Genomic DNA, 7437 nt, shown 5'->3' with positions numbered 1-7437 from the left:
ATTTAGTTATTAAGAAATATATGCTTGAACTTTTCAGTTTCTAAGCTATTTTATTGAGAAATCACAGAACAGTGTTGACCATACATTTCCGCGCTGAATGATTCTGTGTGTGTGATGTACGAGCTACTGTCTGAAGCCTATGTGTGTGCGTTACAGTACAGCAGCGCATTAGATTAGAACAGCGATTAATTTACCTGTACAATAAGCTGTTTAAAACGTGCATTCTCCCGTTCAATTTCGAGCATCCAGTAATATAATCACACATGTCTTGTGGAGCGCTTTCAGAGTATGCATTTATTTGTCATTTGAACTGTTTGGAAACGGAGCGTAAATGTGGAAGTCCTTCAAAGAGTTCTTATCCTGTTGCGCCCTCTATAGGACTAGTCGACGTCGACTAGACAGTGCAACCCTTAGTACACACACATTCGCATACACACACGCACTCACCTATACACACATACACACACATCTGCATACACACATGCACTGACTTATAAACACATACATATATACACACACACACACATAAACATACAGATATACACATGCACACATTCACACACACAAACAAACAGATAAACACATGCACACACACATTTGCATACACACACACACACGCACCTATACACACACATAGATATGTGCATGCACGTACATACGCACAAACATGAATGCATGCATGCACACACATAACGTTACACGAGCAAACATGAACATGCATGCATATAGGCACTTACACATATACCACATAAGTGTGTAAGTTTAAGTTTTCTAACTGAAACACAGAGTCTATGACTATTTTACTCACATTTCTCATAAATTCATGAGAAACAAACATATAAGCTTCACTTACCAATCCACGTCTGGATCAATGCCAGCAGCATACGCCTCCTCAACGTCTGAATACACAGACTCCGGGTCCGAAGTCATGCTCAGCCTCTTCCCAGGTAACTTAACTTGCTGCGCTCCGTATCTCCCGCTTCAAATCCGTCCTTCCCCCTCTCCCCAAAAGCCGCTGTGATTTGCTGATGGAAAGCATACAATTACCGTATTAAGCCGTGTATTGTCATAAAGCGCAAGCTATCTACTGTCAGACGCAATTGGATTTTTTTTTCATAGTGCAAACGGTTGGTGAGTTATGATAACATAAGTAGAGCATGGTTAATTGTGACGGCGCCGACACATCTGGTTTTAAAGGATTAATATCTAAAACAGGGAATACATGTAGCACAATGGACGATAGACACTGGACAAAGGAAACAGAGAACAGAACACTCTTTATATACTGACACACCTGGGAGCAATGATAACATGAGGGAGAAACTAGATCAGGGCAGGCACATGGGGGGGGGGGGACATATTGCCCCCCCTCCTGGAAGGTGCGTTCTCACGCCTCAGGAACAACACGGAAGGGACGGGTGAAACCTTGTGAGGAGGCTTGGGAGGAGGAGGATGAACAGAGTCCATTGTGGTGGCAGAAGAGCCGATGAGCCAGGGTGACAAGGAGGATCTGGAGGGCCGAGGCGGAGCAGATGGCTCTGGCGACCGAGGCGGGGATCCAGAAGGCCGCAGTGGAGCCGGAGCGACAGAGGATCGAGGAGGAGCCGAAGGGATGGAGGAGCCTGACAGATCGACGACAGACCAAGGTGGTGCCGGAGGGATGAGGGAGCCCGGTGGAGCCAACATGAACATGCATGCATATAGGCACTTACACATATACCACATAAGTGTGTAAGTTTAAGTTTTCTAACTGAAACACGGAGTCTATGACTATTTTACTCACATTTTTCATAAATTCATGAGAAACAAACATATAAGCTTCACTTACCAATCCACGTCTGGATCAATGCCAGCAGCATACGCCTCCTCAACGTCTGAATACACAGACTCCGGGTCCTAAGTCATGCTCAGCCTCTTCCCAGGTAACTTAACTTGCTGCGCTCCGTATCTCCCGCTTCAAATCCGTCCTTCCCCCTCTCCCCAAAAGCCGCTGTGATTTGCTGATGGAAAGCATGCAATTACCGTATTAAGCCGTGTATTGTCATAAAGCGCAAGCTATCTACTGTCAGACGCAGTTGGATTTTTTTTTCATAGTGCAAACGGTTGGTGAGTTATGATAACATAAGTAGAGCATGGTTAATTGTGACGGCGCCGACACATCTGGTTTTAAAGGATTAATATCTAAAACAGGGAATACATGTAGCACAATGGACGATAGACACTGGACAAAGGAAACAGAGAACAGAACACTCTTTATATACTGACACACCTGGGAGCAGCATGGGGGGGGGGGGGACATATTGCCCCCCCTCCCGAGGCAGAGCAGATGGCTCTGGCGACCGAGGCGGGGATCCAGAAGGCCGCAGTGGAGCCGGAGCGACAGAGGATCGAGGAGGAGCCGAAGGGATGGAGGAGCCTGACAGATCGACGACAGACCAAGGTGGTGCCGGAGGGATGAGGGAGCCCGGTGGAGCCAGTGGACTGATGGGCCACGGCGGAGAGGAGAGAGCTAGGAGCCATGGTGGAGTGCTGGGTCAACGGGCCGAGGCGGAGTCTGGGTCTCAGAGGCTGGAAGCGGAGATCAGGGATTGTGCAGCCACAGTGACGATGGAGGATGGCAGACCCGCCCGCGGGGATCGAGGAGGAGCCGAAGGGATGGAGGAGCCTGACAGATCGACGACAGACCAAGGTGGTGCCGGAGGGATGAGGGAGCCCGGTGGAGCCAGTGGACTGATGGGCCACGGCGGAGAGGAGGGAGCTAGGAGCCATGGTGGAGTGCTGGGTCAACGGGCCGAGGCGGAGTCTGGGTCTCAGAGGCTGGAAGCGGAGATCAGGGACTGTGCAGCCACAGTGACGATGGAGGATGGCAGACCCGCCCGCGGAGCTTGCACCGTATTGATGGTGGGCTGAGGGCGAGCAGAGGGGCTGCCAGGCGACAGTGGTGGAGGAGGCAGGAGAGGGTGGGTAAGCGGGCATTTGTGAGTCTCCAGGCTTAACTTGGGACCAGGAGCCCTCTCAGGGCTGGACGTGGGAATAGGAGCCTTCTCTGGGCTAGACATGGGAACAGGAACTTTCTCTGGGCTAGACATGGGAACAAGAACTTTCTCTGGGCTAAACTCAGGAACGGGAGGGACAGAGTTCACCGACGGAGGAGGTAGGAAAGGGGGCAGGTCGGGAAACAAGTCAATTAAGTTTTCCTCCGCTTTGCATTCTCCCAAATCCCTTTTCAGCTTACCCTCAGCCACGGTGCAGGGAGCGGTGCTCCTCTCCGCGCTCTCTCTGTCCACAGCTTTCTCCCTCGTGGCAGGCGTTGTAGCCAGCTCTCGCACCTGGTCTGACGAACCGTGAGGCTCTGGCTCCGTGGCGATCCTCAGCTCTGTCGCACTCCTATGCAATGGCTCTCTGTCAGTGGTGGGCTCGGGCTTGAGCTCCACGCAGTGGGGACATGGTGGGCTAGGCTCTGGGTCTGGCCGTGTTCTGGATCGGGGGTAGACACTCTCCAGACACCGGACGATTGTTTCCCTCCAGCTCAGTCCAGTGGTGGGAATTAAGTTTTCCTCCGCTTTGCATTCTCCCAAATCCCTTTTCAGCTTACCCTCAGCCACGGTGCAGGGAGCGGTGCTCCTCTCCGCGCTCTCTCTGTCCACAGCTTTCTCCCTCGTGGCAGGCGTTGTAGCCAGCTCTCGCACCTGGTCTGACGAACCGTGAGGCTCTGGCTCCGTGGCGATCCTCAGCTCTGTCGCACTCCTATGCGATGGCTCTCTGTCAGTGGTGGGCTCGGGCTTGAGCTCCACGCAGTGGGGACATGGTGGGCTAGGCTCTGGGTCTGGCCGTGTTCTGGATCGGGGGTAGACACTCTCCAGACACCGGACGATTGTTTCCCTCCAGCTCAGTCCAGTGGTGTCTGGGAGGTTGACGGGCGATGGTAATTTGCCCCAATTCAGAACAGTGAGTTCAGCGTAGCGTCATCAAATGCCGTTAAAACGGCGAGCTGGCTGAACTCAACCGCATACTCCAATAGAGAAAGGTCCTTTCGGGTAAGGGAGGTAAAATTCCAGGCGAGGGGATCCATAGGAACATGGGGAAAACAGAAAACAAACACTGTAAAAAAAACACGAAAAACAAAAACGGGGGGAAACATGCTAATAACACTGTTTAGGTCCGGTGTTCTGTCACGATTGCCTATGGAAGGGAACATGGAATGCAGGAGAATCACAATCAGCAGTCTTTTAAAATCCGAAATGAAATACATGTAGCACAATGGACGATAGACACCAGACAAAGGAAACACGGAACAGAATACTCTTTATATACTTGACTTGACGAGGAGACACACTTGGGAGCAATGAACAATTGACATGAGGGAGAAACTAGGTCAGGTCAGGCACATGGGGGGGGGGAACACTCATAGGTTGTTTTAATGTTGTTGTCATCAAAACAATAATAAAAGTAACTAACTGCAAATATAGCGAATGCTTAAAAACAAGTAAATCAAATACAGCATACTTTGTTTAATCAAGATCACTTCCTTCAATACTTTCTGCTGACAGCAACAACTGACTCAGCTCTGCTGTTTAAGTAAGCCGCTTGGCCTCTTTTATGACATTTGACCTGAAGAACGTGTTCCACTTCTGAAGCAGCCTGGAGGACGTCATGTCATCAAATAGGAGATTAAAGTCTTGATCCAACTTTAAGAAAGAAGATATTCAATTATAAACAATATTCTCAAATTGCATGCCATTGAAAACATGTTATTCCAAACTTACCAGCCCTTTTGTAACCAGTAATCTTTGGAAAGTGGAAAGGATATCAACATTAGAGCCTGGATCTTTAAAAAGCTTTTGGCTATGCTGAAAGGTCTATGTCATCTTCTTGAATATTAGGGTCTGGTGTGCGGTATGGTTGAGCAAAGACAAGGCCTCTCTGCAAGCATCCCCATCAAGTTGCCCTTCAAAATTAGTAGGCCTTTGGCATTTTGCGCCTCCTGGAGAAACATCAAGAGGGCTGTTTGGTGGCATAACTCCTCAACGAATCTTCCTGTAGACTGTTTTCATTACGCCAGGCAATGTATCCTGTGTTGCTCACAGCATCATAAAAGTGTTCCTGAAACAGATATTTGTTTTTAATCCTTTATTTTAGGCCAAAATCTCAAAGAATCAAATTTCAATGTCATAGAAACAGCCTGTCAAAACATTGCAAGTATGACATGAAAGAGCGATGCAAACAATGACTTGTGTAGCCTTTCTTGGAATATGGATCTCTGAGGGAAGGGAAGAGCATCACTATGCCAAGATGTCTCCTCAGTTCTTTGTCTCTTGCTAGGGACCTCACCTAAGATTACAGTCAGGGTTTGAAATTAACACCCGCCAAATGCGGGTAAAAATCAGCTGTGGCGGGTAATGTTGTCAAATCACTAGCCAATTTGGTGGGTTAATTCTCTTCACTCTTTATTCTTGGGGAAGTTAATGTAAACCAACTATGTGCAGATTTAGTTCAAATACTGAACTCAGAGCAGATAACTCCTACAGTCTTTTTTTTTGCAAAAGCAGATAACACTCTGTTAATCTTTGTAATCTCCTCAGCTGACGAAGTATCTGAGGAGATTACACGCAATACAGGGAGCTTTTCCCTCACCACTGTAACATGCTGCTTTAGCAAGGCTCAGTGAAAAAGTTTCAACTTTTATTTTCCTTTTTATGCCCCTAAAAATATATCACGGGTTCATCAAGTTTGTCAAAATTGTCCACCCTTGATCACTTTTAGTCAGCTTTGACGAAACTCAATTAGACGAAACTCCTCTCAGCTAGCGTGTCTTTTCGAAGTGTCTAGCAGCCTTGTCACCTGACCTAAATACTGCACGGCGATTCGCTAAAACTGACTATAATAGATTTTGTTTACAAATAACAAGGGTGCTTGTTGGTTTCTGAGGTAAAACGTGAACTTGTGATGACTTGACAGTGGACATTACCGGCTTTTGTGAAAAAACGTGTTTAGGGTTTAGAACGTGCTATATGTGGAGAATAACTCTCGGCAGTCAGTTAATTTTTTTTTTTAAACGTGGCGTTTATCATTTCTTGCAGTTGAACTCTTCATATAAACCCATGTGAGGATAATGGCGGCGATTTATCCAGCGATGAACAGAAACATGTGGGCGGAGTCTAATTGCATCTATGGAGTTGGTTTGACACTGACGATCAAACTCTGTCAAATAACTCCAACTCCCGACACCATTTTACTCTAAATGTGTTAAAATTACTCTTTGGGTGTTGAAATCAACTAGGAAATGTTTAACACTCAAATTTTTGCTGTGAGGCCGGCGAGGCACAAGAACAGCTTTTTCCCCCAGGCCATATTCCACCTGAACAATACATAATGTCTCAGCTGTACATAACTTCTCAACACTATTCATCTTTAAATAGTACACTTGCAGTCATAATTCTGTCTTTTGGTACTTTATCCTTTATATTTTTATTGTCACATAGTTACTATTATTATTATGTTTTTAACCCCCTGGGGTCTGAGGATGTTTTGGGGGCCTGGAGAAGTTTTGACTTGCGCTTTCGAATCATTTAAACGGGTGATTCATTCCGGAACTAAACAGCATCCTGTTGCTCAGAGACGCAAAACAGCGCTGTGGCTGTGTTTGGAATGATTTTTTGTTGGATATATAGAGCAAAAACAGGCAATAGCCTATAGTTTCAATAGCCTTATTGATTTTATACAATAGTTCAATAAACAAGATCACATTTGTAATCATGCTGACTTTTGGAGAAAAAACGGCACTTGAAATTATATAAATATATAAATTTTCTGCCTCATATTTTGTATTCTATATTTCTAAATGCATTTTAATAGACTGAATTATGCAGTGAAAGAACGCACTATAAATGTGCACACGCACTAATCTAACCTGCTAGGTGTTTTGTTTGCTTTTCACGATATACTAGATCATATCAAATCGCACATCGTTAAAACAACAATTACGATATTATTGTAGACGATATATATCGCACACCCCAAGTCCGAGTATTTACAAGACCTCAACAACACACAGCAAACCACCAGCAAATGCCATCAACACACTTTACTCGGGTAAATAAAAACGTCAATACCCTGCAACACATCTCATGACTTAAATACTGGCTCCCAAAGTCGGGAACCAATGGGATGCCAGACATCAAGTAATTACAAATACACATTATCCCAATACACCACATCACCTTCCCCATTAAAGTTAATATCACATAACACCATACATTAATTAATTTCTACTTATTCTCTGAAATGTTGAGGTAATTTAATAGTCCTTTTAGAACGTCGCAGACCCACTGGGCTTGCAACCAGGGATTCAGGTGGTTCAACTGGTAGTTCAGGCTCACATACATCTATTGATGTTTCAGTCAACCCCGAATCTGGGCTGCTAGTTTCAGTCGTCTC

The sequence above is a fragment of the Sinocyclocheilus grahami genome, unplaced genomic scaffold (genome assembly GCF_001515645.1).
Source record: "Sinocyclocheilus grahami isolate Dianchi unplaced genomic scaffold, SAMN03320097.WGS_v1.1 scaffold1128.1, whole genome shotgun sequence".
In the NCBI taxonomy this organism is placed as follows: Eukaryota; Metazoa; Chordata; class Actinopteri; order Cypriniformes; family Cyprinidae; genus Sinocyclocheilus; species Sinocyclocheilus grahami.
Note: the sequence above shows the minus strand (reverse complement) of the source record.